At 36.6% G+C, this 24,301-nt stretch overlaps 1 pseudogene; it reads right to left on the bottom strand.

Annotated features, from left to right (window-relative positions):
• Positions 1–618: 618 nt before the first annotated feature.
• LOC132524345 (paraplegin-like) lies at positions 619–1,430 on the bottom strand (annotated as a pseudogene).
• Between the last annotated feature and the right edge of the window lie 22,871 nt (positions 1,431–24,301).

Here is a 24,301-nt window from a genome sequence, read left to right as displayed (position 1 = left end):
CTAAGTGGGTAAGAAGGACCATTGGAAACTAATTCAAAAGACCTGTTTTATTTTGTTTATTTTTCATCTCTGCAAAAATATTTGCTAACCACGGGTAGAAAAATCAATTAACAGATCTCCGAAGCCCTTCGGCAGAGACCAGCTAAGGCTCAAAAAGAAGGTACAAGCCGCAAGTAAAAAGAAACTTGAGGGGCAGCTAAGTAAAAAGTTCACTGGGGCTTCCCTGGTGGCGCGGTGGTTGAGACTCTGCCTGCCAATGCAGGGGACACGGGTTCGCGCCCTGGTCTGGGAGGATCCCACATGCCGCGGAATGGCTGGGCCCGTGAGCCACAACTACTGAGCCTGCGCGTCTGGAGCCTGTGCTCCGCAACAAGAGAGGCTGCGACAGTGAGAGGCCCCCGCTTGCCACAATTAGAGAAAGCCCTCGGCACAGAAACGAAGACCCAACATGGCCATAAATAAATAAATAAATAAATAAATAAATAAATAAAAAAGTTCACTTACTGGATCCAGTGGAAACACCGCATCCTCACTGGCACCATCAGGGAAGTCCAATTGCGTGGGCCAAGCCAGCTCTTCCTTCTCAGGCTCCCCCCGCCAGCATCTTGTTTCTCCCCTTCAGGTGTCGCTCCACCTCTGAGGCGCTATTTTCTTAGGCTGGTGAGGCGGCGGGCAACGAAACCTTCAAGGTGCTCACACCTTAACACTTCCTCTTCCGGCGGGTGTTCGCCAGCACCTGATGCCTCTTCGGGTTGTTCTGGAGCACCTTCTCGGTATGCCTGTAGGCCTTAGCCACTAGCAGTTTTGCTTCATGGTTCATTATCTGCCGGAAGCCCTGACTGAACGGGCGCCGTTAACTGTGAGGCCCTCCGGTGCCTCGGGGAAGGAGATGGGCTGGAAGCTCGGTGCCACACGAAACTGCTTCCCCCCGGAGTGGGCGGTGCGGGTGACCTTCCTCAGGGTGTCCTGTGCCTGGGAAGGGATCTTTTTGAAGGAGATGGTCCCTGACGACATGCGGCCGCCTAGGGCCTTGCACACCCTCTCTACCAGCGGCTCCATGGTGAAGAAGGGATGGTCTCTCACAAGCATCGGAGCCAAGCCCAGTGCGGCGTTTGTCTGTTGCGCGATGGCGCCTTTCACCACAGCCTCCGTGTGCTCGAGCGGCCAGCCAAACAAAGCATGGCCTGACTCGTGAAACGCAACGCCCTTCCGGTCATCCTCTGAGATGATCCTGCTCTTCCGGGCAGCGCGAGAGGGAAAACTCGAGGTTCGCCGCTCGGTCTTCCTGCAGTTCTCGCGAGGCTTCGCTACAGAGCCCGGCTACACCCGCACAGCTGAGCCCTGCCTTCAGCTGACAGGCAACGCAGATGAACTCTGCTGGCCCGGATCAGCGCCGGCCTTTTCAGGTGCCGCTTGAAAACCTCCTGCATTTCCCGCAGCGTGGGAAGGTCGAGAAGGCTTGTGAAGTCGGCCTGGCCTCAGCAGAGCGTTGTCAAAAATGTCAGTTCAGTTGGTGGACACCCGGGCTCTGACGTGGTCGGTGGTGCACGGTTCAACCATTTTCACAGAAGCTGGTTCAGAGTCCGCCCCGCCTCCGTGTCGCAGGAGCCGGACCTGGTGGTGGGGCGCTTCTTGCCCACGGAGTCAGTCCCTTCAATGTACGCGACTCCCTCCGGGGGAGGGCGTCGGCTTCCTTGAAGAGGCTCCACAAATGCGCAGGGCCGAGACCTCCACAGACTCCGGACCGGCCAGCGCCAAGGAAGGCACAGGCCTCCGTCACTACCACCTTGGCCAGCGGCGTCTTCCCACAGCCCGGGCAAACAGCAGCGCACCTTCCAGAACTTTGGGACTGAGCTGAAGGAAGCACTCCGGGCTCTTCAGGTAATCACAAACCCTTTGACTGCATTCCCACCAAGTCTTTTGAGGCTGACTCGTTTCCGCACCTTGTTGTCCACCATTATGAAACGAGGCATTTTAAGCTGATTAAAAACACTGAATCCTGCCTCCCTCCCCGTCTCTCCAGTCAAATGGAAACAATGCACAGCCAAGCCCAGCGCTGATTTCCCCAAGGCGGAGGGAACATTTCCTGAGAAGCTGTAGAAAACTGGGGGTCCGGGCCTTGCCTTCCGTATTCAGCTTCTCTTCAGCCTCCAGAGTTTCTTTTTTAAACCGTCCATATCTGCACCTGCATTCAGTACACCCAGGCCAGCCGAGGACGCCGAACACTACAGCTCCGGGTGCAGGCCGACTCCCACCACATCCTCCCGGGCACCAGGTGGACCTGTGGGGCCTCGCCCGTGGCCAGCGCCTCGTAGACAAAGTTGGTCCCGGAATGTTGGCCCCGCAGGGGCTGAGGAGTGCAGCGGCTGCGCCGCCACAGCGACGAGGACAAGGTACAGGTGGTTCTCCCTCCCCTTGCGCCTCCTCTTCCTCTCCTTCGTCTTCAGGGCTCCTCCTCTTGGATTTAGCAGTGGCCTTAGTTTCTGCTTCATCCTTGAGGTGTTAAGTTAGTAAGTACCATCTAAAAGTTTGTAGAGTCTGACTGGATTCTGGACCAGGTGCTGTGTCAGCAACCATCCGCAGATCCCGTCAGGAGTCAGCGTGAGCTGACGCACTTGCCAGCTCTGCGGGGGCTCGGCCTCCAACGCGGGGGAGACCCGCCGAGGCCTGCAGAGGCCTGTGAAGCGCGTTTGTCTCCTCACCGACCCGCTCAGCCACCTGGGCCCCGTGCCCTGGCTGAGGGCACGCTCCCCCTCCCCCACCCCACCCCCGCCCGCCTTTTTCTGTTGTTGTTTGGACTTTAACCACTTCACCTTTGAAGGGGAAGCTATTTTGCATGGAAATTATGTTCCATCAGGCTTCTCCCTTAGAGCACTCCTCAAAACATCATAAAATGTGGTATACTTGTTGTTCTAATGAATCTTCAAGCCTTACTACCTTTCCAACCAAATAGTTGTCTCTGAGCTTGCCTCTTAGAGAAATTCTGGAGCCACTCTGTAAATATCAATATTATCAACCTTCAAATTGTATATACATATAGATGTAGAGTATACTAGTACAAATTTCACTTCATTGACTCCTACTGGTTTTGCATTTTTTTGAAGATTATTTCTTAGTTTCATTTTGTTTTAATGGAAGTACAGTGCAATGAAAACAACTTGATAAACTTGTAGAAATGATTTAAATTAATAAAAGCCCGTTACATGTTTACTAAGAGACCCAAACACTAGATGTTCAGACTTCCTATTTCTATGTAAGATGTTGATTAATAGCAGCTACTGCTTTTGCATCCATCCCAAGGCTTATGAATAACAAGCCTTTTACCTCATTTTGTTTAGCATATAATGCATGGCTTTTGACTCTAGGGATTTATTTGACCCACATTTTACAAGTTTTAGAAACACTACTGAAGATTTAGATTGAGTGAATACCCAAGGGCCTAGGTAAACCACTATCTAGATTGAGTTGTTATTTAAGTACTATTTAACAAAATTACACTTGCATCACCTGGGAATATTTTGAAGTGGCAGTTTGATGTAGAGGACAGCTACTGTAGGGCTACTCACTTTAATTTATTCAAAGGGAAATCAAGTCATAAGAGGAAAAAAGTCTCTATATTAAGATAACCATCGCTGCTAACTGGTGATACATGGACGTTCTTTCCTAGGCAGGGTTATTGATTTGGAAAGGACAGTTCTTTTGTTGCTGTATAAGAAAATGAAACTATCAGGGTTATATGTGTGTTTTTACCACATTTGTAAATTCCGTAAGAAAGGATTGGGCCATTGCATTTTATTCAGAGGTAAAAAGAGAAGGTAAATTTTTATCCCAAATTATACTTTCAAAGTATGTACAGATTTTTAAATACTAACTGTGATCAGGTCATTATCTAATTATTAGCAGTTTTAATTTTTAAAAATATAATTACCTCATTTGATGGTTATAATATTAACACTTTTCATTTAAGCTGTCACATAGTGGGGAAATGCTGAACAGGATGTGTTTTTCTCTTGGAACACTCTAGGAATGATCTGCTTGTTCCTTTTTATAACTGTTCTTTTGCAAAGACTGATTAGAATAAAAAAATACATATTTTACGTGCTGAAAAAAATGGCCGACTATGCTAGTCACATTTAAATATAATTTACCATTAAAAGAAAGCATTTTGTAATCCCAGATTATTGGGGAAAATGTTTAAATAAATTTATAAAAATTTACACTTAAGAAAGACTCAATTCCCAGAATATCATTCATGAAATCTTCAGTAAAACAGCTAATGGCTTTATCATAAATACATTAATAATCTGTACCCAGTAACTACCCATGTGAATGTTAGACATTCTAGTAGAAAACATGAATAATATGAAACACTGATTTCAAATTTCCAAAAGTCTAAGAATGAATAGTGTTAGTGTTTCTTTGAGATTTTTTAAAAATAAGTTCTTCTCTGGCTGCAAGCATCAAATAAAATTGTATATAAGATTGTACAAAATAATAAGATTAAAATATCTAGTATGTAGTTTTCCTACTCTTAAAGATATTCTTAATTTTTTAATTGCCAGTTCTGCTTAGTTGTTGATTTTTTAAACATGAATATTTTTTAGTAACATTAATTTGACATCTCATAGGCTTATTATTTAAAATACATTTTTTCTCCTAGATTTATAACATGAACAACTTCAGAAAATAAGTAAAATGCATGTTTTATAATAGAATGTATTTCAAGTTGTAGCTTCTTGTAGTGGAGAAAGAGTGCATACTGTTTTCTATAATGGTTGTACCAGTTTACATCCCCACCAGTGGTCTACAAGTGTTCCATTTCTCCACACTTTAGGTACATAGACTTCTGATCTCAAATTTCCAATACCTTATAGTATCTTTATCTATACTATTTTTAGACCCCTCCTTAGTTTTATATTTTCATCCTCTCTTCAAATTGTATTTTTCCAGTGAACTTTTGTAATCCTTTCATTTATTCCCATCCTTTTCCCTTATACCATAGATTTTCACATCTCCCATTTGGAATTAACCATTTCCATTTTTTTTCCCAGTTAAGTATACTGTTTGTGGTTCCAATGTTTTTTTCAACAAACGTGTTAAAGTGAATATAAAAATCCATATGTTCAAGTTGCTCTTATTTTAGTCTCAATGGATTTGGGGAATATTTTTAGTAACAAAACCATAATTTTTATAATCAAACATGACATTTCTAATTAATGAAGTGTCTGAAATGAGCAGTTTGTTTAAAGGAGTTTGTCCTAGGCCTTTTTGTTTTCTGATTTATTTTACTGCAGTATAGTTGATTTACAACATCCTATGTCTGTTTTGATAATATTTCTAACTTTTAAAATTTCCTTATATAGGTGAAACAGGAATAGAATTACCACAAGTTAATATCATTCTGTATCATGAATATCTGACTAATTTCTTACATATATTTTCTGGATCAATTTAAGGACAACCTGAGATTGATTAAAAATATATTTTTACATGTAAAAAGGGGCAGATCAAATATCTTATCTTACTAGTACATTATTACTTTTATTTCTATTTTGCGTAAATATAATAGTATCTTAATTCATTTGTTCAGTCTCTGATTTCCTCCCAATGTTGGTGACAGGAGCCATGCTCTGGTGAGTCAGTAATATACACAAGTTTAGCAGAGATATGTATTTCTAGGAACTATGTATGACAGGACATGCCAAGTAATTTGGCAAGGGTGGCTACTGGGCCTTACAGTGTAGATCTGGAAAGTTTATTTCTTTAGGATGATAAAAAGAGCAAGCCAAAATGAGAGGCTATGGAAGAGGAATTTAGAGCAATAGTATGGATTGAGCATCTACTCTGTGTAAAGGACTTCCTAGTTTCTGTGGAGGAGGGCGCCAAAAAAAAAATAAGATTGCTTCTTCCATCTTGAAAGTGATCTAGAGCTGCTTGAGAATAAGAAGCTTGAGAATAAGAAGCTTGAGAATAAAAAGCAACGGTAATAAGCAACATCAACAACGTAAATTACACTTTCTTAAGTGCTCTATTCTTTCAGATGCAATTCCTATAATGGCAACAAATGACTTGCCAATAATATAATGAAAGAAGCATCAAAAGTCACTCTACTAACTATTCATCCTCAGTCTCTCTTTCCAAAAAGAGAGGGCTGCTCTTCTGTAGGATCTAGAGTTTAAAACTATGTCCCTAAATTTGAGTATTGCCAGGTATTCTCATTCTGGTTTTTCCTCCAACAATATAGACAGTTAAAATGTATTTCTAGAAAAAGCTGGTCAGTGATTCACATAGATGTACTTTAAGAAAAAGTACTATTTTGGAGACCATTAAAGGTGTGAATCAGCAATGGAGATATAAAAAGTTGGAATTATTTTAAATGTGATAAATTACTTTAAATGTTCTTTAGGCATGTTAGTGAAATTTTACTTATACAGTTACAGGATGAAAGGGTTGATATATCAACATAAATAACACACACTCTTTGTTCTTAAGTAGCTAACAGTCTAGTAAGAAAGACACCTACATTGCTAAATATAATGCACATGTGATGCGTTCAGTTGTAGTGGCCAAGCCATTAAGTCTAGTGGAGTGCAGGAGAAGGATTCCTAGTGGATGACACATTTGTCTTAGAGTTACTTGAATTTCATACAGGGTGTGCGGTGTGTGTGTGGCAGTAAGAAAGATAACCCAAAACTCAAGAGAAGATGGTAAGAATGAATATAAAGTATGATAGCCCATAGTCAGGAAGGCGCCTTTAAAGGATACTGCACATGAAAATAATGTGAACTCATTATTTGAACTCTTGATGTGTTTCTAAATTATTAGAGCAAGGTCCTTTTAAGTTACTTAAGGAAAATTGAAATCTAACTTTTGAGTGTCTCATTGTAGCGTGCTCTCCACCATTCTGTATTCCCCAGACCCATGTGATTTCTCAGATCTTAGAGGCGAATGTCACAGTTATTTTGTTCTCATTTATGTAAACTATGTTAACCACACAACAATGCATATTTATACTAGTCTGTTTCCTGCCACACACATCCGCTCTGTTCTCTTTCCTCTACCCTCACTGCTGACATACAGATGTACATGGCTACAACACATGCGTATACACTAAAGAAAGATTTATGTTTCTGCTTGATGACTAGCTATTAAACAGCGCCTTTGGTTATGGGAAGATCACTAAAACATACACAGGTAGAACACATTTATATAAAGAGAAGCAATATCAAGTTCAGGAAGTAAATGCTAGAAACTAGCCATCAAATAGGATTAGCTTAGCTTCACTAGAGATTTTTCCTTCATATATTAAGCTTTCTTTGCTTCTGTGAAGATTATTATTTTGCACTCCAAAAATCCAGAGCTAACTGAGCAAAATAACCTCCTTGTCTAGACATTGCCTAATAGACCATGGGGAAGGGGGTGGGAGGATGTGGAAGGTTTACAACAGGAGAAATATCTGTACAATCAGTTAAATATCTGCATGATGTGATGTTTTCAGAATAAAAGTATTGCTTGGACTTGACATGTACTTCTTATGGAAGAGGATTGATTGACTAGAAAGAGTATATTCAAAACAGAGCACATGGCACTTAAAAAACTTTATTTATGAAAGTAGTGCCTTCTTAATTTTGGAGAGACTTGAGTAATTTAGTGTGATTAAGTAAGCAGTAGGCACATAAGATAGTGGATTTCCAGAAAAGAAAAAAGAAAACAGGCACTGCCTTGCTCTGTTATTATATGTGCACACCAAGTAGAATAGAATACAATTTGCAAGGGTGACAGAGGTTCACCAAAACTACTTAATTTTCTTGTCCTTGTTGTTCCAAAACTCTTAATGTGATCAAAAGGATTTTGTGAATACGGCAGGACTTGTATATACCTCATTGGATTTTAAATTCCCATGACAAGCCCCTTTGTTCTCTTAGAGTGTCCCTGCCCTTGACAAACAACGTAAGACTATAACTACTTTCATATTCTATGCATTTTCCACACTTTTTGTCATCTCTATGACAGAAAAGTGTATAATAATTAACGCATGGGTAGGCATAGCATCCCCTCTCTGATTTCAACACAAGAGAATTGTCTAATAGATTAACTGGAGGACTTTTGTCCTGGAAAACTGGTTAAAAAGTGAGGTGTAGTAGTGTGAGAAACAAAGACTCCATGTTTAAAATACATAGTAAAGTACAGATAAAAGAATATAACCTAAAAGGAGAGGGAAAGAAGAGTGAGACAAGAAATAATGGATGGAGATAGGAGAGTTTGGAGAGTGGATGAAGAATTAATTGGGAGGTGATGACAGTTGTTTCTCGCTCTCTCTCTCTCCTACTCTGTGTGTTTGTGTGTATGAATGTAAGAAAGAGAAAGACTTTTAAGAAAGTTTGTTATGCTGAGTATTATCCCCTTTGGCATTTTTGAGAAAATTCATAAGGGTAACTGACTCTATGTTGGCTACATCAGTAAATACTGTATTTGAGTCTTGTGAAAGATTTTTACCAGATAAAATCATTGCTCTCATACAAATATGAAATGAACGTGTACCAAATATTTTATTTAACTCATTTATTAATAAGGGACGTGTAAGATGTTACAAAGTGTAGTTCAAAGGAGAATCAAAGTACTACACATATAGGTAAAGCAAGAATGCCAAAATGAATTTACAAATAGATGCAAAATTGGCTTTTTTCCACAAGAAGGAAGGGAAGTCAATTGTCCTGTCACTTGACAATTCATTTGCATATGGAAAATAATAATATGCAGTGCTATGAATTGGTGAAGATAACCTGCATACGGAAAATAATAATATGCAGTGCTATGAATTGGTGAACATAACCTGGAGGGCCAAGTTAGGACATCTGCTACTCATTTTTGCCCATTTTAAAGTCTTCTACAATTTTTCCTGGCTGTATGTACCAGGTTCATATTGTATTTAAAATTAGAATTTAGGAACCGTGTTTTAAAAATGCCATACACCTATAAATTGAGGAGAAAATGAGAGAAAAGCCAACTTGCTTTTTCATTTTGCAGTGGTTGTCCAGTATAATGACTCCTCAGGTCCTGCCAGTTTTCTAACTTTCCATCTAATAAATGCTTTAATTATTATACTGAAAACTCACATTGGTAAATCTTCCACTTCCCATATTTACCACATCAACACTCTCTTTATCTTCCCAAAGGATAAGTGAAATATCATGATCTGTTGAAATATCATGATCTGTTGTTCTTGTCCCATTGGAATAGAGATAGAAGTGAGAAAAACAATCCTGATAAAGTAAGAATAAGGAGCATTAATTATAGGGGTGTAGAGTTAATTTGTTTAAAGTGAAGTTCTCACTTCCAGGTCATCAGTTTCAAAATATTAGAAAAGCCATATTAATTTGCCTAATGAATGAGTATTGAGCACTAAATGCTAAATAAAAATATGAGTAATCTTAGCACTTGGATGGCCACTAAGTTAAAACTATACAATTGATTTTCTTCTTTTCTGGGAAGCCCTTTAGCAAATTGGAATTAATCATTAATTTGAAAGATAGGTGATAGTTAAAAGTGTTTTACAAATTCATAAGTATCATACTATAAATATATTTGTGGTGCTATGCCAGTATTTACTGATTTTCAATTTTGATGCATGGGACTTGCAATTTAAAGTATTTTAATTAAAGGTAAATTGCGGTTATACCTAAGAAAAGGGAAAGACAAAATTTTTAATGTTGTCTGATTAAAGGCTCAGTCTTTTAACATAAAAGCCAATCTAAACATGTACAACACCATATCATAAGAATGGGTTACCAAACTGTTTCTGGTTTGCTTCATCTATGTTAATAACACTTTGAGCTCAAGTATGATGTATATCCCTATTAAAGTGATGTAAATATAGGAAGTTTAGTCTGAGAATTGCTTGTGTAATTTTTCTTGTTTTGTATTTTGCTAGTACCTAGAAAATGAGATTAGTCACTTCAAAATAGTTTTGTCATTTCCTAGGCTATTTACTGTGTGTAGATATTAAGCTTTGATTTAGCGTTTGTACCAAATAAATCACTGAGTCGATAGAAACAAATTTCAGAAAATGACTTAGTACATTTAACAAAACCAAAAAATAATTTGAAGTGTTCATTTTAATTAGGTTTTTGGATAAAGATTATATTATTTACCATTCTTGCCTCAAATTGGCCATGGAGAACATAAATTTAATGACTTGTTAAGAATAAATTACTGCTATGATTTTCCAAGGAAACAGCAAGTATAGCAACATTATATGGGAAACACAAATTTAGTAGCTTGTTAACAACAAAATACAATACTGAGGCTTTTTTATACTTTGTCCTACATTGAGGGGTTAAAAAAAGCAATAAAATGGTACAAGTAATAAAATAGCTGCTGCTAAACATCAAATTAGGCTCAAAGAAATATGCCAGTTTAATAATCATCATTAAAGTTATTATCAGGCCTACAGTATGAGAAGTTTGTTGTTTAAACCCTTTGCTTTTAAACTAGGTACCAATTAAAATTATAGCTACAATATAATGCTGTGATTCTGACAAAAACTCACTCCTTAACCAAACGTTAGTCAGACTCCTCTGAGCCCTTTTTTAGACTCTGCTTTGTCCTTGAGCCTTGTGCTCAAGCCCTCCTAGCCCAGTTGTAGCAAGAATCCTGCTAAGTCATTGTAGAGAGAATCCCCACCCTTAATATCTGATCACCCTGGACTGCTTTCACGATGAATCCTGTTAAGTAGGTTTAGCAAAAATCCCCTCTACCCTTGATGTCTTCTCTTAGTCATTTTCCGTCTGCTGATACCACCTTCCCCAACCTCGGTTCATTGGCTATAAATCCCCACCTGTCCTTGCTGTACTTAGAGTTGAGCTTAAACTCTCTCCCCTTTTGCAATAATTTTGATACCTATAGCAATAGTCTTCAATAAAGTCTTCATTATTATTTAACAAGTGTCAGAATAATTCTTTCTGTAACAGTTCAAAGCATATACTTTTGAGCCAGTGTAAAAATCAAGAAGATGCATTAGATGCCAAACATTTTTGAAAATATATAATTAATTACTCCAATTCTCTGAATCACAATTTCAGTTTTTATTAACATTGTTTAATATTAAAATCTTTATGAAAACAAAATCAATAAACATATCTTGAGCTCAAATTTCATATAAATGCATTACTTTAAAAATTTAAAGAAAACTTTGATCTTTTTATCCTAGTTCCCCAAGATAACCTGTATCAACACTTGGTGGATTTTTTAATAATATTTTTCCTTGGAATGCTTATTTTTATTTAATTTTATTTATTTATTTTTTAAAATAAATTTATTTATTTACTTTTGGCTACTTTGGGTCTTCGTTGCTGTGCGCGGGCTTTCTCTAGTTGAGGCGAGTGGTGTCTACTATTTGTTGCGGTGTGCGGGCTTCTCATTGCGGTGCTTCTCTTTGTTGCGGAACACGGGCTCTAGGCACGTGGGCTTCAGTAGTTGTGGCATGCGGGCTCAGTATTTGTGGCTCATGGGCTCTAGAGCTCAGGCTCAGTTGCTGTGGCGTACGGGCTTAGTTGCTCCGCGGCATGTGGGATCATCTCAGACCAGGGCTCGAACCTGTGTCCCCTGCATTGGCAGGCGGATTCTTAACCACTGCGCCACCAGGGAAGTCCCCGGGAATGCTTATTTTTCAAGTATTAATTGAATTCCTCAAAGTACCACTGTTTTTCTCTCCATGATTGAGTGATAAACTGTTCACATCTGGTACAATATTTAGTATATATAAAATATAAAAGGGCAGTAATTCTGCTGCTAAAACAAAATAAGCACAAAGCTGATGCTTTATAAAATCCAAACAACACACAAAATCATTAACCGTGAAGATTCCTGGGGGTTTACATATGTGTGTTTGGTGTTGGTGGTGGTAAGAAGAGGATTGGGTAACATTTATATTTTACTTGACATACCTCATTTGATTTTTAATTTTTTAAAAATGACTTTTACAATAAAAATAACATACAAAGTGTAGCACTTAGTATGTCTTTGATCAATAATTGACACAATAATGATGATAGGGTTTACTCCAGATACCTATTGCCCTACCCACTATATCATGTCTCTAGAAAAGACTCTTCATCGTGTGATAATAGGGTTGAATTGAATTGTTTTTTTCCTACTCATCTGAAAGCCTAAACGAAGATACTGTGCTGTTTCCTTCCCAGCACCACTTTTGAACCAGAATACCAAGTCTCCCTTTTATTTTTATTCGGATGCTATACACTTCGAGTCTACAACCTTCTTTATATAATCACTGTTATCATTCAACCCCAGATAAATCACTTGTATCTCTCTGGATAACTTCAGTTGAGTATTCATATGTGTATTTTCCAACCAACTTCAACTGACCTCATTCTCATGATTTCCAAATTGATGTTGGCTCTCAATGCAACTCTTCAAGTTCACGTCATCTTACTCTCCTCAATAACCCTGACCTTTACTTATCTTTATTCTAGATTGACCACCCAGTAATAGAGCCCCACTCTGAACCTCATCAGCACATCCACATCCAACAACTCAAACTCTACTTGGCATGTGTAATCAAAACTTCCTCTCTTGTTTCCCATATGCATACACCCACTAAATCTGTTCTCTAACTTCACTAAGAATGCCCGTTTCTCAGCTTCTCTTTCTTTAATTCTCTCCTTTAAAAAAATACATATAATTTGTGGCCTTCTATGCATATTTGCTCAGAAAGCTTTTTTTTAAATCATTTTTCTGGATTCTCTGGACCAATCTTAATTATTTCTACTGGTTGGATTCATGGTAATTCTTGTGGGTAAGCCATCCAGAATTCCTTTGTTGATGCCTGTGATCTAAGTCTCATTCTCCAGCCTTCCTTTAGGTATATGAACCTAAACGTCTATTGGATAATTTTGCTCTGTGCTTAAACTAGTTATCTTTTTGAAAAAAATTATCTTTGCCACCACGAATTCTGATAGACACAGCCAATAAAACCCCAGGGCCCACAATGAGCAGTTTAGCTTGGCTAGAGCACAGGGCATATCTGCACCAGTAAGAAGATAAGGCTTGAAAAGAGGTTTGGGAGCTCTCTAAACTAATCTTCTTATCATTTCCAGTGATTCTCAAATTGGAGTTCAAAGTTACTCAAGGAATCTGTGGATAGAAATGTATTTAACAGAACTGATTTTCTTAGGAGACAACCAAAGGTAACACTCAGTGAATAAATGCAGCTTAGAGTCCAGAATCTACAGTTGATAAGCAGCAATTACTCCACTGGGATTCTTTGTGGCTCCTTTTGGCCTTGAGACCTAAAAGTAAGAGGGCACACGTTATTGAACCCATACACACCCAATATATGATGGTAGAGCATGGCCAGAAAACCACACCCACACAAAAATAGTCCCACTTGAAAGAGAAGAATGGAAGTCAAAAAACAGTAAAAAATCTATAGCTTCTCTGAGCTTACTGTGAAGGCCTCTTACTTACTCTGGAGGTCAGGAGGTTCTTTAGGTAGGGTATGCTTCTCCTGGGAGAGCTGTTTTGTTCCTCTCCTTTATTTTTCATTATCCTCTTTGACCAGTTCTAAACTGAGGCTATGTAACTTTCTTAGCTCACTTCCTGCTCATTGAAGTTTGAGGAACCACAGGTTACTTTAATTCCCAAAGAGTCACAGGCTTTTCTAATTCAGGCTCATGGCTTCTTTGGCAGTCACTACCCTTTCAGTCTGTTTGCTTCCAGTCTATTCTTGTGTTGGGACCATCTAGCCCCTTATTAAAAATGCAGCTTCCCATACTTCACTCAGTCACAATCTCAGGAGGTGAGGTAAGAGGCAGGGTCTGAGAATATGCATTTTAACAAACTTTGTTAAATAATTTTTGTTCTATGTAAATTTGGGGAACTACTGGGTTACACCGAAGATGATTCTTTGAGATAGGAGATGTTTTTGAGTTACTCAGAGGTAAAAAGATGGGTCCTAGGACTCTGAAGTAAGGTAGTTACAGGGCAGATTGACAGAAATAAAAGATTCCAGAAATATTTTGGAGGTAGAATCCACAAGAGTTGGAAACATTACAGGTAGGAGATATTAAAAAAAATAAAGGAATTACGATGAACTTCCAAGTTTTGCATGGAGTAGAGTGTATAGGAGTGTTCTTCATCAAGGTAAAAATACAAAAGAAAGAGTTTCTCTTGTTGATTTGCAGGTGTTTGTGGAGCATAGATAGAGAGGGTCTGTTAATTGAGGGATGAAACTTGAGGGATGAGAAGGTAAAAGAAGAAAGTAGAGTTTGTAATCTTTGAGGAGACAGTATTTTGAATGATTCTATTCCAGTGCTATTCATTTGAGGTCTGATTAGCATACATTTTCCTCAGGTCCTTATGCTGAACAAGAACTCATTGTATAGTCTTTTATGCACTGGAAAGTGATTGTGGTTCTTTTAAAGTTAGGAGATTTCCTTGAAAGTGTGATGTTCTATGATGTATTTATGAGAAAAAAAAAAGACTTTGGCTTGACAAATTATTTTTGAGCCTTAAACAGTTCAGTTCTCTTACATTAACTATAAACCAGAATTCTATTGACACTCAAAAGGATGTGTTATTCTGTTTCCTCCCTTGTCTTAGACCGTGAAAGCATTACCTCTTTTCAGCACTAGGTGTTAACAAACATAAAGTAAAACTAGGAATGTTTCTATGTTTTCAAGACAAAAATTTCCTTGCCTGGGAATTGATGTACAATCTCTCAATCCCACAGGTCCCTGGTTAGACAAAAGGAGAGATAAAATGTGTGGCTGCAACCAGGGATGTAAAGTATCTTCTGTTCGTGCTTTTGCTCATTTTTTTAACTCTAAAAAGTCAAGAATTTTGATTATACCTACCAATGATCTACCAGAAGTATAGATTCACTCTATTTTGCTCTGACCTAAGAGTTTCAGCAGCACTTCTCCATTTAATAAAAATAAAAAAGAAGAGAGGATTCAATAAATGTGTCCATGCCATAGGAAGATAAAGCAAAAGTGTCCCTTGAGGCTCTCTCACATGACTCTGACAATTATAGCAGGGTGCTCTGGGGACATATCAATATATCATTGTGTCTCCCAGGAACACTAGATCAGCTTTCCCCTCCCAAGTGGGATCATTTTGCCTGACCAAAGTACTCTGACCTTTATACTACCCCACTGCCTTGTCATCCTTTCTGCCACCACTCCACTTCCCCTGGCTGTGCTTCAAGACAATCCCCAAATTCTATAAGACACCTGTACTCTCACTGTATAAAAAGTTAAGAAATAAAAAAAATTGATGAAAAATATACAATGTTAAAATATGTATTTTTACTAATTTTTATCTGCTGAAGATGTATGTTTCTAGATACATTTTCAATAATACTCCAATTTGTCTTTGTATTTTTAAAAATTTTATGTCTGTTTCTATTACACAGTAGACAATTATGAGCTTTTCATTTATTCTGCACAAAGTTTTCTGTGTGTTAAATAGAAAAGAAAAAATATGTAGGTAAATATTTGGCTCAATATAAATCACATTTATAGAGTTTCTTAACACAAAACAAGATTTACCTAGTTTGTTGGTGATTGTTTTTGTTTTTTTATGTTTGTGTAACAGTAGAATGAAATAGCTTCACAAATGAGAGGCAAATATTTATTTACTTTTTAAAAACCTTAGGATCAATTTAAATCTGTCCTTTATCTGAGAGGCCCTGAAACCTGATCTGGAGGTTGAGATTTGTGAAACCACTCTCAATTTCTGGCTCTGACATTCCCCAAATGCAGTGGAGAGAATGTCCTGTTTTTACAACACATTAAGAGCATATAGCTTGAAGCTATATTGAATAATCTGTAATCAGTGGAACACTGATGTGATTAAAAATGATAAATCAGTGGAAAAATTCTTCCAGAGGAGTAAAAGTAATGTCTTATTGGGAATGATTTTATCTGAGATGATCTGAGTTCAAAGTATTAGAAATACTTTCCTTGAACACAGGCCTCATTAATCTCCTGGAAATAGAAAACCACATTTTGAGTCAAGAAAGTATTCTTTGTTGGTGTAACACATACATACCTTTTATATCCAAATAAAGTGCAAAACATTTTAAAACTGTTTGGTGGTTGGAGGTGGTTGGAAACATTTTATTCAACAAAGTAATGTAGTAAAAAAAAATCCATAGAGGGAGAGTTCATTGATTCAAAAGTTTTGATCATTGTTAGGAACTTTACAAATATTTCTTTGTTCACAGGCTGTTTAGATAGTAATTTTAGGAGATATATTGGACTGTGTACTTTTCTTGTTATTTTCTACTACTAATATTTCCTAGAGACATCCTAAATAAGTAAATAAGATGGTATGCTCCTAATATATGAACAAATTCAGCTGTCTACAAATTTCAGAGGGATTAAACCATAGATCATTTGAAATTATGAAAAATAATTTCTTCTGTGAACCATACTTCGTTGATTTTTTTTTTACAACCCGACATAAATAACTTTACACAATTTGTATTTGAGGTTTTTTTTTTATTTAACTAAGTCATATGTCCATATCACATATGTGTGAATTTGAGTTTTATAAAACATTTTTAAAAAGAAAGAAATAGTTCCAAATAATTTTCTTAAAAAGTTCATTATTGTTTTCTTTATTTTTCCATGAGGCCAAAATAAGAATTTAGGGATATTATACATTTTAATGTTAATACTCATTTGAATAAACTTCTGATGAAAGAGGAAAGCAGGGTACTTTTTCTAGCCATATTCTTTAACAATGAACAAAGAAAATAGAAGTAGTCCTTTCCACATATTTTTGGCAAAAAATTTTCCAAAAAAAATTTATTTCCTCCTGCTCACATGACTGCTCACATGACTGCTGCTGTACAAGGGAAGATGCTTTGAGTTCTGATAGCACTTGTTACTCAAAAGACTGTTCAGCCTAACAGCATTGATTACATATTTGCTTTCATGTGTGTGCTTTTTTCTTCCTTATCTCATTCTGTAAATGTAAGTATATTGAGCACCTACCATGGGCCAGGCACTGGCACATAAATTACTCATGTAATTCTCATAACAACACTGTTAATTTCATGCTATTCTTACACTACAGATGAGGATTTTAAGGGTTAGTTAAGTGCTTGATCTGAGATCCAAACTTTTCTCAGTTCTTGAAAGTGAAGAACAAACAGGGTTTTACAGGCTCTTGAACTTAATTATTTGTCAGTAAATAATGAATTGATTTAGTCTTTATTTGATTGCTATAATTACCCACTGATAACATATTTCCCAATATTATTGGCTTGATTTTTACAAATAACATACATAAATAATCTAACTGAATTTCATACTAAAGCACTGGTTTCATGAGTTCCTAACCAGTGGCAACACCACAGCACTGCTCCTGTCCAAACCTTAGAAATGTTTGGGGTGGTTTTGCTTGTCAGTAGTTGAGGGGTTCCTCTAGCATTTAGTGGGTAGGGGTCATGAGTAGTAAATATCCCAGGATGCAGGACAGACTTCCATTATAACAACAGACTATCCTTCCCAAAATGCCAACAGTAATACTTTGGAATAACACAGAGAAAAACCAGCACAAAACTCAAACAAACTTTTGCACTGATGCTTCTATTATGTGAACTTACTCACTGAGAATTAGTTCATGCAATGTTTTTAAATTTGGGGTCTGATAAATCCATTAGTGGGTCATGAAATCAATGTAATATTTTGTGACTGAGACTATTTTTAAATAAACAGAGAATAGACAATATCAGATTGTACTGCATATAGTTAGGGTAAGTATTATTATGAAAACCTTTTGTTCCAGTTATATATTTTTCCCTCTGTTTTACTGAGATATAATTGCCATACAGCACTGTATAAGTTTAGTGTATATGGCATAATGATTTGACTTACATACATCATGAAATCATAACCACAATAAATTTAGTGAACATCTATCATCTCATACAGACACAAAATTAAATAAATAGAAAAAAACCTTTTTGCCTATGATGAGAACTCTTAGGATTTACTTACCAACTTTCATATATAATATACAGCAATGTTAATTATAGTTATGTTATACAGTACACACCTAGTACTTATTTATCTCACAACTGGAAGATTGAACCTTTTGACTGCCTTCATCCAATTCCCTCTCCCCCTAATCCCTGCCTCTGGTAACTACAAATCTAATCTCTTTTTCTGTGATTTTGTTTGTTCATTTGTTTTTGAAGTATAATTAACCTACAACATTATGTTAGTTCCTGGTATACAACATTAGTGATTCCGTATTTCTGTACATTTCAAAATGTTCACCGTGATGAGTCTATTTACCATGTGTCACCATACAAACATATTACATAACTATTGACTGTATTCTCCACACTGTACTTTTCATACCTTTGACTCATTTATCTTTTTTTTTTTTTTTTTTTTTTTTTTTTTGCGGTACGCGGGCCTCTCACTGTTGTGGCCTCTCCCATTGAGGAGCACAGGCTTCAGATGCGCAGGCTCAGCGGCCATGGCTCACGGGCCCAGCCGCTCTGCGGCATGTGGGATTTTCCCAGACCAGAGCACAAACCCGTGTCCCCTGCATCGTCAGGCGGATTCTCACCCAGCGCGCCACCAGGGAAGCCCGTATCATTTATTTTGTAACTAGAAGTTTGTACCTCCGAATCTCCGTCATCTATTTCTCTCTTCCCCCCCACTTTCCCTCTGGCAACCATTAGTTTGTTCTCTGTATCTTTGATTCTGTTTCTGTTTAGTTATGTTTGTTCATTTGTTTTGTTTTTTAGATTCCATATATAAGTGAAATCATACAGTATTTGTCTTTCTCTATATGACTTATTTCACTTAGCATAATGACCTCTAGACCCATCCATTTTGTCACAAATGGCAAGATTTCATTATTTTTCATGGCTGAGTGGTATTCCTGTGTGTGTGTGTGTGTGTGTGTGTGTGTGTGTGTGTGTGTGTGTGTGTGTTTGTTTCACATCTTCTTCATTCATCTGTTGATGGACACTTAGTTTGCTTCCATGTCTTGGCTAGTATCCTAGTTCTATTTTTAATTTTTTTGAGGAATCTCCATACTGTTTCCCATAGTGGCTGCACAAATTTACATTCCCACTAATATTTACATAAAAATGTGTATACAGGATTACTGGGAACATTTATTGCTTTCTAACAGTTGGCATTCAAAACAACTTTAAAAACCACTTACATAAGCTACAGTGGGCTTTTTTATTTTAGCACATACAATTTTACTTGGGGATATTAGGCAGTTAAGTCACTCCCAGCTCATTAAATCAGGCACTAGTTATCTATGCAGGAAGTTTATATAAGTCAAAGCAATAACTTAATGTTATTGCGAAAATTTTAGTGAAGGAAATAGGACTACATTACCAATTAAAGAAAAATGAAAGGAAAATGTGTAAATATATTTCAGCACAAATCATCTAGGAATTCTAAAAAGGAAAGATCAATATATACTTGAATAGTCAGGATTTTGAGGTAGATATTGAATGAACTATATTTTAAAGGAAGTGTGGAATTTTCATTAGCAAGAGGAAGGAAATTTCCCCTTTGTTGAGAGACTAAGTGGAAGAATGTGAATATATAGCTCATTTAGTTTTGAAACTCATTTGTTTATTTATTTATTTATTTGAAAGTAACTTGAAAAATTTACTTGCATATCTTGTTTTTTAAAACCAGTTCTCTTTAACTTTTTGAAACTTGCATGTTCACAGCAAATAATTTAAAAAATAATTGGAAGTTAATATTCAGGTGACTTTCTCCTAACGGCAATAGTATCTGGCATAGCAAGTGATGTCAGTCTCTAAGATAATGTAACAAACAGAAGTGACCTAGTGTGTATGCCAAATATGGACTTTGTATTAACATCTTTTAAACACATGCTAAGTGAGCTATGAGATAGCATTAGCATACTATTTGGTCTCAGTATAGTATAGATGAATGAGTGAAATTCATTCATAGAAATTAAATAATTCTTCAGTGTATTAAAATATTATTTATTTAAACATAAACTCTTCAGAACTCCATAAATACAATAAATAATGGAAAGTAGATTACTTTTTCTTTTTTTATCATTTTAAAGTATAAGAACTTTTATTTGTCAGTCAGTGATCATTTCCTCTGTTTAAACAATTCAGTGTAGTGCTTTCTGAAACAAGTTCATTTTCATGAGTGAAGCAAAGCCATACATTGTATTTATTATAAATATTTCACAGTGTGTTAACCATTGAGTATATAACTCCAATAATATTTCAGTTTATATGCCTTTTCCTTTGTGAAACAGTATTTGGGAAGGGCATATGTATATATACCAGCTGTCAGAATTCCTACATTATGAGACAGTTTAAATTATCCCATAAACTGTTCCCTTCAAAACTGCTGCTTCCATAATCCACATGCAGTCACTTTAGACCTAACAGCCGAATTGCATTCTAGTTTTTGTAGTAAAAAATTTTATAGAAAGAAGATGAACTAAATTCTTAATTATAAGTCTGTGCTACATCTATGGAACTGAAGAAATGTATGGCATTGTATGTAATGATTAATTAAAAAATCGATGAAGGGCTTCCCTGGTGGCGCAGTGGCTGAGAGTCCGCCTGCCGATGCAGGGGACACGAGTTCGTGCCCCGGTCCGGGAGGATCCCACATTGCCGCGGAGCGGCTGGGCCCGTGAGCCATGGCCTCTGAGCCTGCGCGTCAGGAGCCTGTGCTCCGCATCGGGAGAGGCCGCAGCAGTGGGAGGCCCGCGTACCGGAAAAAAGAAAAAAAAAAAAAAAATCGATGAAAATGACAGCTATTTTCATATTTAATTTGTAGACTTGGAAAATTATTTTAAGAAATAACTGTTACACACAGACTTACCCAGAATTATATTTATTCTAGCTAGATTTATATTAGGATCGTTTTCTTCCAAATAAAATAGTTTATATTTTAGAAGATGCCTCAAATAAAATTTATATAAATCTTAGAATTTTATAGCATTCATGTGATTTTACTCAATCATTTATGTCCTTTTAGATAAGCAAAAAACAATTATAAAACTATTATTCTGATTTTTAGATTGAATTTCATCATTTTTCTTTTTTCAGAATATATTACAGAAATTCTATCTCTAGAATTGTATTTTAACTGAATATACATCCCTTATACTCCAGATTCATTCATACAAGCCTGATATCTATGGTTATTCATCTTTCAGATGTTCAGTTGCTGATGAACAAAGAGTCCATGTCCTTTGTAGCATGTATGTTTTTTCATGCCTGCCCAGAGTGAGTCTGGTTTGTTAGATATGTACCACATACAGTTTTTCTAGGCTGTAGCTGATTGGTCTGGGGGTGAGCACCTGACTCAAATATACTCATCGAACTACAGGTGATAGAGAGAATTTGTTTCTTTTCCAAGAATTTTAAATAAGTTGATGGTGGATTCTGAAGTTGAATGGTCATGAACATTGTTAGTTTGGTGCTCTGGCAAAGGAAAACCAGTTGCAAGTTGAATTATGGGGATAAGAAACTATTAATTGAGTAGGAAAACCATACTGTTGATAAGTGAATAGCATTAACAGGCTGAGAGCATCAGAAATGGAAAATCTGTATAGCCCAGAAGAGAGAAAGGGAAATGTGTTAATGTCTCCCATGCTTTCTGCATAAGACATGGCTGTCCTTCCTGCATTTTGACTTCAAGTTGATATCTTTTAATACTTTTCTATTATTGTTCTCTGTGGGTTTCATTCCTTTGTAAGGAAAGAGCTTTAACAGTCAGTATTGGTGGTAAGCTGACTCACTACACAATCCTTTCACTTGATGCAGTAAAGAAACAAAAAATATATATGTATATTACAGGTAATCTACCGACTAGTAATAACCATTTATGTCTATAGAATAATAATACCATTGTAAAGATTTCTGTAGGATAGCTGCATTTCTTGATTGCAGTGGGATTTAATAACTTACAATTAGCAAGAAGTTATATTCTCAGTATTCAAATCTAGATGTGAAATAACCTGTTGTGCAAATTCCTTAGAATATATTATCTAGAATTTGAACAATTAGAATAAATTAGCCAGTTTTTTTTTTTTGAATAATGCTATGGTGTGAACTTGTGTGCCCTGCACCCATCTCCCCATTCATATGTTGAAAACCTAATGCCCAATGTTAATTAGGAGGTGATGTTAATTAGGAGGTGGGGTCTTGGGGAGGTGATTAGGTCCCCAAGATGAAGGCAGAGCACAAATGAATGGGACAGAAACGTGCACTCACAAACATTAACCTTTCTTTCAGATGACAGTGGACCTGCTCTATAAATGTAAAGCAGAATCAATTTTTTTTTTAAGCCATTTCCTAACTAGCTTACTTTGGGCTGCAGTGGATTTTCTGTCTCTTAAGAAGCTCCTCCTGCCTCTTTCCATCTATCACCAGCTAAAGGGAGTTTACTACAAGAGATTTCAAAAATCTAGGACTAAAGAAGCATTTTTCCCTGAATTTATTTGATACAATAACTGTTTCTTAAGAAGCAAACACAGAGATTGCTAATCGCAGAATTAAGTCACTGGTGAGAGAGTTGAGAATGACTGATTTCAGACATTTTCAGGCAGAGTGCATGTAGAATATATATTTATCCTTTTATCTTACCAAGAATAATAAAAGCAGCCACCTGTGTACGAGTTTTTTATCTATGTACTGGGTACATATTATTTAAATCCCACAAACCCCACCACAACTTGTTATGGTAGGTGATATTTTTATCCCGATTTTATTATTAAGGAAACTGTGACTTAAAGAACTGAAGTAATTTGAAAATGTTATTCAGTTAGTAAGTGATGAAACTGAGTCTTGAACTCACAACTTTTGATTACAAAGCTTCGGTTCTTTTCATTGAATAACACTGACATTATTTTAGAAAAATGCTTCATAATATAATGACACCACATATATTTTCAAAACTCCTGTCTAGAATGACATCAAATCCATTTGTTTATCTATTAATCAGAAGATATAAAAGAAGCAAAATCAAATATGTTTTATTTATTTTATCCATATTTTCCTGACTTATGCATCTTTCTCACAATTTCTCTTGAGGCAAGGGAGACTTTATTCTGTAAATACAGATACATGTTGTATATTTATATTTATGTATATGCATATTATATATTATAAATTGAGATTAGTCTTTTTAGTTTAATTTTTCTATATAGTGAAAAGTTTTTCCACCTTTCCAAATTTTGCATTCTGAAAATCTTCAAAATATCAAAAGTTTCTCTTTGTTTATTAACAATGAAAGGAAATTCTGAAGTTGCATTCTCAGATTAAAAAGAAAGAAATGTGCTGTGAAGTCCAAAATGTAGTCACTAGTTACATGACTACTTAATGCAAAATAATTACAGTTAAGTAAAATTTAATTTTCTTTACTCTCACTAGCCACATCTCAAGTGCTCAATAGCCACTTGTGACTAGTGCCTACCAAATTGGGCAACAAAGATGTAGAACGTTTCCTTCAAATTGGAAAGTTCTGTCAGAAAGCACCGAGATATAATCTTATCATTAAGATATAATCTTAGCATGATTGAAAGTAGACCCTGAGGGCCAAATTGACTCTCCACCTGTTTTTGTAAATAAAGTTTTATTGGAACATGTCCATATCCATTTGTTTACATTTTTATAACTCTTTTCTCACAAAATGGCAGAGTTGAATAGTTGGGAGAAAGACTATATAGCTCATAAAGCCTAAAATATTTAGTACTTCACTCTTTACAGAAAAACGTTTGCCAAACGCTGACCTAGAGTCTCTCTTCTAAGCAGTTGATAATTGGCATGATTTTCTGGCTACATGAGCATTTATAATCCTTTTCCCTCTTCACTTTCCTCTTCCTTACCCCTCCTCTCTTCTGTATTTATGTTATTTCAATCATATATTCCTTTACTTGAATTGCAAAACTTGAATGAAAATCTCTTCAGGAATTTGTTAGTAACTTGACAATGAAAAGAAGTACCTAGACCTAGATTCCTGAATACTTTTATAACATTTTAGCCACAAAGACATTACAGTAAAAATCCAATAGTGTTTTCAGTAAAAGTCACAGAGAATATCATTATCCTGACATCTGCATCTGAGATGTAGAAAGAAAGTAATCTTTCTGTTTTATGGGCCTAAATAGAGAGGAAAGTTCTTTAGGGATGGAGTCCCATACATATCTCTTTTTTGCTTATTTCATTAAGAGAAACTTCATATTTCTCCTATTGATGCATAATACTATTTTTCATTCAAGATAGATTTAT

This window comes from Lagenorhynchus albirostris, chromosome 8, assembly GCF_949774975.1.
Source record: "Lagenorhynchus albirostris chromosome 8, mLagAlb1.1, whole genome shotgun sequence".
Classification (NCBI taxonomy): domain Eukaryota; kingdom Metazoa; phylum Chordata; class Mammalia; order Artiodactyla; family Delphinidae; genus Lagenorhynchus; species Lagenorhynchus albirostris.
This window is presented reverse-complemented; position numbering and strand designations above follow the sequence as displayed.